Here is a 12134-nt window from a genome sequence, read left to right as displayed (position 1 = left end):
TGTATACCGTATAGTTTCTTTGTAATAAATGAAATATGAACATGCTGCATTGTGGCCAACTTTCCCCGATAGTAGGGTAAGTTGGTTATGCGACAAAAGTTGAATTAATGAATACGTAATAGAAACACAAAACGGGTAACACATACGTACTTGTTGATAAAGATTGTATCTTTTAAAGTTATTTTGTAATGATCGAATATAAAAACGTTGTTGCAGAAAAATAATTGTGAACTATTTTAGATGTAGCTTTCTTCATCATAAAAATATTAATATAAATATATATTTAGCTTCTATCGACATTGTAGATAGTAAATCACATGCTCAAACAGGTCTCACGCGCACGGCAACAACAAGTCAAGCTAAGCGTGTCTTGATATGAGCCAACATACCCCATCTCTACATACGTTTTATTTCAGTTGTTTTATTACAATAAATTACTATTGTTAGTCAAAATAACATGTCGTATAGTAACAGAAATTTTTCTTTTAACTAATGATACGTCACTTTGATTTACTTCTCAAGCTGAAGAACATTAATACGATATTTTGAAACGCTCGAAAATTTACTTGTCATCTCTTGAATCAAACTTTTCTCTTTTTTTATTGTAATACTTGTCTGATTAAAATAAAACTTTGTGAAAAGTACCTATGTCATATAAGAAATATTTTGTGATAACTTTTCCATTGTTTTTTTCGCTATAAATACATAAACGGAACGCATTGCCAACTTGCCTTTTGTGCCAACGAGCCCCGGTCTCCTCTATATATGAAATAAAAGCTTCCAAGACGTGGAACAGAGGAATTTTCAGGTAAAAACTGAATTTAACGTATGGTTAGGACAATATGTCACACAAAGGGCACACGTTACAAAAAAGAATGAAGAATCGGTTTCTTTATAGTTACCTGTTGCTCAAATAGTTGATTTTTTTGTTCGTTTTTCTTTTTTTTTGTTCATCATGAATTTCTTTGTAAAAAGGAAGAATGTCTTTATGCTTTATTTTGATTACACCTTTTGTGGCCCATTTGTCTCTAATTTTTAGGATTCTTTTCTTTGAGATTTTCTTTCGGAAAAAATTTACCTGCCAAAAGTTCCTTCTAGTTGACCTCAATAACCTTTCGACTAGTCATCATTTAATTCGATGGTTCGGCGAGCAATTTATTTCGTTTCTTCGGTCAGAAAGCAATATGGAATGGTCAAATAATAAAATTTTAAAACTCACAGCGTCTTACAGAACCCGTTCCGCATTGTGGGATGCTAGTAATAAATATAGGTATTATAAAATAAAAAAATAAGATGAGTGAAAAAAATTAATTGCGTTAATAATATTACAATCATTTCTTGCGTCATTTAGAAGGGAAACGACAAAGAGTCCTTGTTTTATTAGCATTTAATAGCATATATACAATTATGATCTGCTCGTCACTTTTCGGATCCGAACTGAAGCGATTTCGTGCCAGTATATGGACGTAGGACGAACATTTCGATAGAACACGAGCAAACGCTCGTTCTTGCTCGTTTGTTTTCGCTCCGTTGGTGAGTACGCGGCTTGATACTTTGTGCCGCAAACGCATCATTACGTCGGAAAACATTGTTGTCATTGCGCGTAGGCCGTTCACTGGAACTCGGTCTGTCTGAACCCCAGATTTGTAGTCATGTGCAAATCAACTATTCGTGATTAGCAGACGCGAGTTTGATCGTTTTGTGGTATTGAGGACCCCGATTTCTAGAATGCACTTTTAAAATTTTAAACAGTGATTACGAATTATCTTTACTTAAATGAGATACCAGAAATTTTTGATTATTAGTAATAGTTATCCAGACAAATGTTGTCTTTGAACATAAAAATATTATTTATTTAGAGATACATTTATAATATGTTTATTATTATGAATAATTATATCCGATTTGGAAGATTGAATTTATCCCATGTATCAAGAATTTCAGGAGCTATAGTTTTACCGGAGATGTAAAATTAAATTTAGTTGTCTTTGAACATAAAAATATTATTTGTTTAGAGATATATTTATAATATGTTTATTATTATGAATAATTATATCCGATTTGGAAAATTGAATTTATCCCATGTATCAAGAATTTCAGGAGCTATAGTTTTACCGGAGATGTAAAATTAAATTTATTAAATTGAAACGAGGTATATTCGTCATGATTTATGTAATCTCTCGGTTTAAACATTTTATAAATATTGCCATTCATCAAAGTTGTTTCAAAGAAAAATAATGTATTCGCGATTTTTCCGAAACTTAAGCTGATTAATTATTTTTCGCTGATTTAACTCGCCGATTTAGTTCGGAAAAGAGACGGAAATTCAATGGACCGCTTGAAAATCGCACTTGTTGTCGCGCGAAAGGAGATGTGAGAACGAAACGATGAAAAGGGAAAAAAAATAGAAAAAAATATCATCGTTGTACCCGCGTTGACGACGAAACCGCCGTATTGCGCCGGGTGGAAACATCGATTCGGTCCGATTCGATTTCTCGAATCCAGCCCTTTTATGAACGGCGCTCCCCTCAGGAACGCCGCCAATGCGAATGGCAATCGTATCGGGATTCGAGATTCGTGTCGCGGTTTTGCATGACAGTGGACCCCCGGTTCCCCGTGAGCGCGACGTCGAAATGACATGCGCTGCGCCAATCGGCCGAATAGACGGTGTCAAATCGTTCGTGCCGCGCCAATTTCTCGCTAATTTTGTCACGGGGCCCTCCTTGTTCCGTTGTACTGCTGTCGAAAAATCCAATGTTAATCGTTATGTTGTCTCTCTCTCTCTCTCTCTCTCTCTCTCTCTCTCTCTCTCTCTCTCTCTCTCTCTCTCTCTCTCTCTCTCTCTCTCTCTCTCTCTCTCTCTCATTAGAGGGATGTATTAAATAAATTATGATGGAGCATCGATTTATTATTCTTTTTTAAAAAGTCTTACGAATCTCGCCGCACTCTCTATCACGTTTTTGTTTATTTCTTTTAACATTTTATCTTCTTAGCAAAACAAACGTAATTAAAAATACTGTAAATTAATCTTGAATTTACGATAGGTTTCGTAATTGAAAAAAATCGAACAATATCTTCTTTTACGGAGTTTTACTGCAATTATTTCAGATTATGATAGTAAATTGTAAACAAGAAATAAATATATATATAAATTTTGTAGACGGGTTACATTTCGTAGTTATAGAAATTACGATACATGTAATTTTCTTTTAACAATCGTAATTCTAGATACGTTAACGGTTTAAGTGAATAATTTTCAAAAGCAAGGAGCCACGTTTATATTCTGCAACGTCCGTTGATGTAACAGCCTGTTACATTAACTGTTAGCTTATGAAATTCAAAGTGACCCGCTGACAATCGAATGCTCCTCGTTCGCGAGAAAAATCGGTGCCATTGACATCGAAACCCACGTCGGCGACGCTTATTATTGCCATCTACTATATATATTAGGTCGCACCTTTCGCATTAACATCCGAATCAGTCAGGGTCTGGGCGTGATACTGGTCGATTTATTAGCTGGCAGAAATTACGATTCGCATATTAAGCCCTGGATTATATGATTCTCTTTTGTAGAACGTTTCTTCAGTGTGATTCTTATCGTTGCTAACAATCTGATGTAACTTAGAACGCTGATATGACTCAGATTATTCCTTAAACTTTCTACAACAAATCGTGAATCAAATTAAATTCTTAATTGATATTTTAGTTGTGGTATGTTGTGGTACGAGGCACATAGGTTATCATAAATCGTTACTCTTTTCTAAAGGATTTATTTTATTTCGGAAAGGAATAAATGAATGATGATTGACGCAATAGCGTCGTGTGAACCAGCCTTTAGCACACAATATCGCCTGCGTCGGCAAGCGAGGCGTGGCGACCGGAGCGACTTTCGATATCGCCGATTTAATTTAATATGCCCGCAGGAGCGAGCGATTGGTAGCGCGTTAAGTAATAAAACATTATTTATCGGTAGGTGTGTTTCGCATCGGTGTCGAAGGAATCGCGATTGACTTGTTAACTCCCTGTCGTCTCAATGGCTTCCGGAGCCAATAATATCGTTAGGATCGCGATGATAAAGATGTTCTTTCTATAGTGGCAACTAATCTTGGACGTTATTTAAACATCATGTATGTCTCTTTAAGCGTAACTGCCGCTAAACGATATCGTAAATTATGCCACGATCACGCGGGAGTATAGAGTAATAATATAATCAAAATTTTAACATTACATTTTAACGTTATATTTCAGTCATAATGCAATAATATAATTTTTAGGCCAGAATTAAATTTCATAAATTTTAGGTGTATAATTGCAATCCGTTGTACTACATTATGAAATGTTCGATTTTCTCAGTAGGGGATATGTTGCCCCAGTACCGGACACTTAAGCTTTTTGTCATTTTTGTGGAAAACCTGTTAATGAATTTAAAAAAAAATAAAAACCTTGAGGATAAATGAGAATATGAGTAATAAGATGGTACAACAATAATATCGAGATAACTTGTTTTTAATAGCGTAATTTTGAGTTTTCAAAAGTGATTGAAATGATGTTCAAAAAATTGTTCCCATATATATTGTATTATGTATTATTTGTACCTAGAGACAGAATTACCGAAAGAGAACAAAAGAACATAAGCATTTTCGAGCCATTGTCCGTAAACAAAATAATCGACAAGTCGCAAACGAGCAACAGCGATAATAAGCAATAAGAAATCATTACAGCAAGATAGACACCTTTCGGCAGCTAATTTTTATGAATTTCGTAAGATAATAAAGTGAACTAAAGCCTTAAACTTTGAATTAAACTTACAGACGCAGGTATGAGGATAGTCTCTTTTGTAAAGTTGGATGCACCAATCATCTCTCTGTCTACCCCACCAGTCAAAACTCCTCGAATCAAATTTTAGAGGTTTTGATCAGCTTTTCGGGATTTGGCCCCGCACTGTGCGACGGAACAGGCCTTTACCTCTGCTGACACACACACACACACGCACGCACGCACGCACGCACGCACGCACGCACGCACGCACGCACGCACGCACGCACGCACACGCACGCACACACACACACACACACACACACACGCACGCACGCACGCACGCACGCACGCACGCACGCACGCACGCACGCACGCACGCACGCACGCACGCACGCACGCACGCACGCACGCACACACACCTATACGCACACGTCAACACGATGGGCAAAATCTGACCAACAACCTTCTCGGTCATCCGCTAATTCTGGCGGTAACTGAACAAAAATGCATAGTAACTTTGACACGCCGTAACTCTGTGAAAAAATCGTAAAACCTCTTTTTTCTGCAATTTGCAAGGAAAAATTCATATTTTATGGATTATCACGATGGATGTTTATCATGATATTTACGAAAAAAATTTATGTCGCTCCGTAGAGTGCGTCAAATTATTAGGAGACAAAATTTTTTGGAGACAAAACATGTCCTTACTTTTGAAAAGACGGCGGGAGAGGGGAGGATAAATTTAAAATCTAGCGAATGCTCTTTAAAGTACAGACTTTATTCTTTAGAATAAAAAAATTTTTTTTTTAAATACGACAATTTTTCGCGAAGATATGCTTATTTGAAGTTATATACGAAATTTTTTGTCTATGAATTGATTGTTGCGATAATTTTGTTGACCTGTATATGAGCGCTTGTAAATTGCATTCATTAACTTGAAAGAAAATATCAATATTTTAGAAACACAAATTTCACAGGTGTTTTGCAACAATTGACGCGATGTTTTTTTTCTAGATGGTTTTTCAAGAAGAAGAATCTATCAATGGATTGACATTGGTCAATGGTCGATGGAATTTCCACTTCACACAAGCGTCAATGTGCAGATTTGGGATAACAGCTAGCCTATTAAAGAACACGCCCCCCATTGACAAGGTTAGTTCTTCCCTCAAAAGAAGGCCGCTTTTGGACTCATTGTGACTTTACCACTACTGTCAGTAGTGATAGATGCTTATACAAACACATTTCAGCCGAACATTTTGTAAAACGTGTCATTCAGATTGCGTGGCATATATTTTGTTTTATTAGCGCTCGAATGTAAGGGCGATACTTCAAATACGCAATTCATAAAAAGAAAAAAAGGGAGATGAATATAAAAATAATATATTATATAATTATAATTATAAATATATAAATATATAAATATAAATATAAATATAAATATAATATAAATATAAATATAAAAATAATATATTATATAATTATAATTATAAATATATAAATATATAAATATAAATATAAATATAAATATAAAAGCAATTATAATTTTATTATTAATAATTAATAGTAATTATATAAATTGATAAAATTAAGAGATTAATAAAATTATCCTGGCAAATTATAATTCACACTGATAAGCGTCGAGACGCCATAGATCGCTTATAATCGTGAAATTAAATAACATTTATTTTTAACGTCCAGATTTTTTTTAAATTTCATATTTCGAAATATTTGCATTGTATACCGCGATTTTGTATTGTAGTGTGGTGCACTTTATGCAATCACGATACTGCGCGCGCAAAACGTATCTGCCAGTAATACCGCTGCTGTTTTCGTTACACGCCATTACATCGTTACACTCACGTTAAATATCCGGTTTGGTGAACCGTTAGTAAACAAGCCTCCCAATTTGGTTTTACATCCGATCCTTTTACTAATCGATTTACGATCCGTAATACCCGCGAATCCGTTCAATCGGTTTTTGATTTCGCAGCGAAAATGCCATTTCACATACATACACGCGTGCACGATGAACTGCCAATTTGCGATTTACCGCCGAATTGCAATGATTGCGATAAAAGTTTACATGCGGGTAAAGGTTTCAAAGTGCAGGCTGTATATTTGCGAGCTTCGCGCGTTGTAACAATAACAACATAAAAACAATTATAACAATAAGATTGATAAAATTAGAAATAATAATAACAATAATAATAATAATAAATCAATGATTTTCAAATTTAATAGTTAGTAGTCGTAGTAGTAAGATGGCTGGTGGGACTAATTGTAAGCTTGTAAGTCAGCAAAAACCGAGTATGTGAAGGTAAACCTAAGGGTCTATCCAGACAAACTTGCATAAACATAAGCATAAGAAAATTGATTGGTCTATATACATTGGTCCATAGTCCATATGCATAAGGAAATGGATCAATCAATTTCCTTATGCGCAGGGCAGTGACCCCAACTGAAGATAGATCTTAAGGATCACGTGATCTTAAAGGGTTAACGATCAAAGATTCGAACTTAAAATCGACTACCTTCGGTCACCTTTATAATGAGTTATGCGTCACCATTTTCAAATTTAATTTTTGTAACGTGCAAATAGAAATGCACGACATGTTAAAAATATTCATCGAATATCCTCATCTAATTCTGCTATACTTACTTCTATTAGATTTGAAACCTTTTCTATGTCAGATATGGATAAAATATAGATAAAATATTTACGATTCTATTGCAAAAACTATTGATAAAGCGTGTTACTTTAGCGACAAGTTTATTGAGCCGAGAAGCAATTTATTCGGGTAATTTTTCTTTCAGTTGCTGAGTCGAATTTGGTAAACATGATTACTCGATGCTGATAGTATTTACCGGTATTTTTCTAAAACATCCCTCACGCAATATCTTCGTGTTTCTTCGATTGCGTCGAAAGTACCATGATTGCGAACGAGATCGGCCTTATTCGGCGACGAGAAATTCGCACATTGTTCGCGATGGATTCCCTCCCCTCCTCCTCTTCCTCCTCCTCCTCTCAAGATGATCCTCAATCCGCGCAGTAATCGTCGATATATACTCCCGCTCGAGAGTAAATTAAACGTCGAGCTTAGCCGATTTACGTCAGCATCGTTCTCGAGGGCGGCGGGTTGTCTTCTTTTTCCTTGGCCCCCGTCGTCTTCTTGGCTTCGCATCAATCTCGAATGCAAATTCGCGTCGAAGCCGCGAAGAGGACGCCGAACAATCGACGCGGGGCGTCGCGGGAGGGAGAAAATAAATCAGGATATCTCAAAGAAGCGCGGCGACGATGTCGACGTCGTCGTTGGATATCTTAATCAATGCTGTCATGGAATCTCCGCTGAACCAGTCCAGAATAAAAGTGATTACCGCCCCGATAAAATGAAATAGGGGGCGGGGAGGGATTGGAAAATGCGATTGGGAGTCGAGGTTGCAGAAGTGCCCGACAAACAGATCTCGCCCGGAAAAACGGATAATTATCCGATGTGGTCGAGATGGTCTATTTACATATCCGCACGCCGATTTCCACAATGGCGGCGCGCGCAGGGATTTAAATTAAAATGTTGTTTGCGCCGATACTTAAATCCGCAGTGGTCCCTGTCCCTCTTTGTCTCTCGTGTCTCGATCAAGGGAAAGAAAACCGCGAATGTTAGGAGAACTTGGTCGTATTTACCGTATCAGACAATAACTTTTTTTTTCTCCACCAGGCGTAAAGATGTTCTCTGCGGGAGACGTAATAAGCGAATTCACGGAATTGCGCAAGACGAAAGAATTATCCCTTTATTAGCGATGAGTATTAGGCAAAAGCAAAGTTAAATTTGCAGCAGAGAATAAAAAATAACATTGCTCATACATGTTGCGTTGATATGTTGATTTTTCTCTAATAGAACAGATTATCGTGCCGATTAGTAGGTTATCGTTACCCGCGCGAGTTTTATATAAAACGAACGTATCGCGGAGCAATTTTGATGACGTCTTTAAAGTAGTGCTCGAGCATCTCGGTGACACGTGTTCCTGACACTTGTATTCGTCCAGGACGAAGAAGAGGAGGCGGGCAGCCCCGCGACTTTCGACACCCTTATTTCTCGTGGCTTTTCCCCCGTTTCTCTCGCGACGGAGGCCGATGCCTGCGACAGAAAATTCTTCCTTTCGCTCGCACACAATCACGTTACGTACGTTTGACAGGCCTAAAACTAGGTCAAAATTAACGAATTTTTATTGTGGTTAAAATTATGTATATATATTTTTTTTAATGAAAATATTATACATTATAAGTCTTTTGAGAATATCTCCTGAAAATTGCAATGAAAAATATCAGTGTCGTTTCTCTCAGAGAGATCGAAGTTTCGCAAATCAGATGTAACTCCGCCATATATAAAAGAAACGCTTATCGGGATTTATTCTCTGCGTGAAAAATATTTAGACGATTGCGTAAACTGCAGTAATGCTCCATAACGGGAAACAGGAAAGTGTATAAAAACAGTAAGAAAGTTTAAAAACGTGTATAATACAAGAAGGATCGTACGATTAGAAATCACTAAAATAACAGGATGTGAGATGGGCTGCAATGTTTATGTCAATAATAATATCTGTTTGATATTATTATCGACACGAACATCCTGCATGGCTCTAAGTCCTTTGTAATTTAGGTGAAATACAGTTTTTTCAGTTTTCAGACATTATAGATTAGGATTTGGGACTACGATTTTTTAAAATTTTAAATAAAAATAGTGATCTATATTGTTTTTTATTTCTGTCAGTTACGACAACTTTGAATAAAATCGCGACACGTTAGATATCCTTTCTCACGCTGACGCGATATTTTCGTTTCGATCTTCCCAGATATCTTCGGGAATCGTAATTCGACACCACGCGCGCGAGATCCGCTTTTGCGAATGACAACTCGTTGTCTGCGAATTTATTCGCCCAGGTGCCACGGTGGCCCAGATCGATTATGCAGAAATAATATTTTCTGATAATCGTTGCGGAAATCGATTGAGGTGCGAGAGAGCGGTTTTTTTCTCTTTATCTCTCTCTCTTTCTCTCTCCCTCCTTCTGTCGCCGGGATCCGTTACGCTTCTCCACGTCGATAAAAAAAGAAATCACATTGTCCCGGGGAAACGGGATAACTCCGAGGACGCGAGGGGCGGAGAAGCCACGGGTAAAAGGGGTAAGGAGCGCGCCGAGAAGCCTTCCACGGGATGCAGGATATTGTATCCCATAAACGCTCTTATTGTGACCCACGTGTGTTACAAATTCCCTTTCGTGCCCTTTGGCTGGGAATAAACCCTTTCCTTAATTAGCATTGTATAGAATTCCTATTGGCGAATCTCCGTCTACGAATCTACTCTCTCCCTCTCCCCCCCCCGCCCGCTCTTTTCTATCCCTCTTTCTTCCTTCTTTTTGCTCGCTCCTAGAAGTTAAGCTCCACGATCCCGGCGCATCGATACGTTTATTGGATGTTATTTCAATCGCGGTCCTCGGCGGAGTAAATCTTTCTGCAAGGATCCTTATCCGAGGTAGGAATATGGGGAAGAGAGAGTACGAGGGGAAATACTAGAAACGACTTTTCGCATTTCGAGGCGGGAGCCTCTCGCGTGATTGAGAGCTTCGGGCGTGTTGCAAACTGTGACGCTGTTTGCAGCGAGAGAGTGTGACGTACGTCTGGGAATTACTGCCGATTATTGGAACGCGCCTGAATATTTATAGCGAATATCTTCAGCGGGACGCGTAACGCTTACATATCAATAATGTTTCCGTTGCCCTGTTCCATAACGAGACCTGGGGTTGATAATTCTCGACGTTCTGCGCGTTTTGTTAAAATTGTCGCACGACGCAAGCACGTATCGGATGTAAATTTTGTTTGACTATCTAATTATTACGCAATTGTTCGTTAATGTAACATTTCACCCTCGGTTTTCCGCTTCAAGAATTAATAACCGCACGTTGCAATTTTCTCGTCTGAAAAAAGTAGCTGTACGTATATAATAAACATATATCGACTATTATATATCGCAGACTATCTGCGCTGACTAAAAATGGCGGATCAGTTGGCATTCGCGAGGTCCTTAGTGTCTCCAGAGTCGCAGAGTCGGGCAAACGCGCCGGTAATCTTTCTCGCGCGGCAGTATAATCACCGTCATTGTGCGGCGCGATTCGCGAGGTCGTTTATATTACGCGTGCCAATGGACTCGACAGCCCCGACAGATATATTCCCGGCGTGGCGTCGCGCTTTAAGTAGACGTACAAGACGACGTTACGTGAGACGCGGCCGAGGCCGCGCGTCACGAGTGAAGCGGAGCTCCGCGCGCGGAGTCTCTCCTGGCGTGGCCGTCCGAGTCTTCCTGCTATCGCGCGCCCTGGGTGGCTCCTCTTGTTAGCCGCGACGTACATTAGCGGCTATCGTTTCCCCGCGCCGAGATCCGATCGAGTGCCGCTAGGCCGGACACTATCGCGACGTATCTGACAGCCGTCGGCCCGTCAAACCGACCGACCGGCGCGGCCGACCGACCGACCCGGCATATACGGATGCAACGGTTGCAACGCCTGCTCGGAACACGAAACACACCCGCGACGTAACGTTGTTACGCGTGTTTTCAATTAACGAGATAACGTATAAGTTAATTCGGCCAAGTTTTCACTCGCGATTCGATCGACTCGTTTCAATTACGCGTTAGTTGCCTCGATTGGACGCGGGCGTATCGAGATAGTCGGAATTTTTTGCAGGCAGAAAATTTAATAATTTTACATTTTATATGATGTCGAGAGGGTGCAAATTTAAAAAAAATTAAGATTTAAAGAGAGAAGAAGTTAGAGATTAGCGGTTTCGGTAATTTGGAATTTACGGGCCTGGGAATCACGAGATCTTTGGGTACTCGTGCGATTGTAAAGATTCGAGGAAGACGCAAAGACCTCGGCGTCCAAGAAGCAACCCCAAGCCCCAAGTACCCAATCAGATGTCAAGACGGCGATTATTTCTTAGCGCATGAAAAATGCCGTGGGGTGAGAGGAGGGTGGGGGGGGCGATCGATGATTCCGGATGACAGGGGAACACGTTGGACTTGACAGCCACCGCGGCGGTGGCGGTGGAGCCGGCATGTGTTCCCCGCGAACGTGCAACACCTGCGAGCGCCAATCAGGTTCGGCATACACCGGCGAATGCTCGCGGCAATAAATCAACCGACGTCTCACCCGGTGGGTACACCGTGGAACGGCATTATTTATGGTCGTTCGTTAGCGTGGCAACAGTTCGAAAACGTGTAGAACCGATACGTTTAGGACTCTGTGTGGCCCCGCGCGACTCGCGTCATCGCGGCCATCAGCGGCCAGCGCCGGCGAGAGAGATCCTCACCGGGGTCTGCCGTGACGCC

At 39.6% G+C, this 12134-nt stretch overlaps 1 long non-coding RNA gene across 1 annotated transcript in view; it reads left to right on the top strand.

The window, feature by feature from the left end:
- Positions 1-12134, top strand: part of LOC143897719 (uncharacterized) — a 140507-nt gene that overhangs the window by 67717 nt on the left and 60656 nt on the right. Inside the window, exon 2 of the long non-coding RNA XR_013256981.1 lies at positions 5773-5910. This is a non-coding gene — a long non-coding RNA (uncharacterized LOC143897719). The remainder of the gene's footprint in view (positions 1-5772; positions 5911-12134) is intronic.

Source organism: Temnothorax americanus, unplaced genomic scaffold (genome assembly GCF_048541705.1).
Source record: "Temnothorax americanus isolate GAGA-0224 unplaced genomic scaffold, ASM4854170v1 Scaffold21, whole genome shotgun sequence".
Lineage (NCBI taxonomy): Eukaryota > Metazoa > Arthropoda > Insecta > Hymenoptera > Formicidae > Temnothorax > Temnothorax americanus.
The sequence above is the reverse complement of the archived record's forward strand: the minus strand, read 5'-3'. Positions and strand labels throughout refer to the sequence as shown.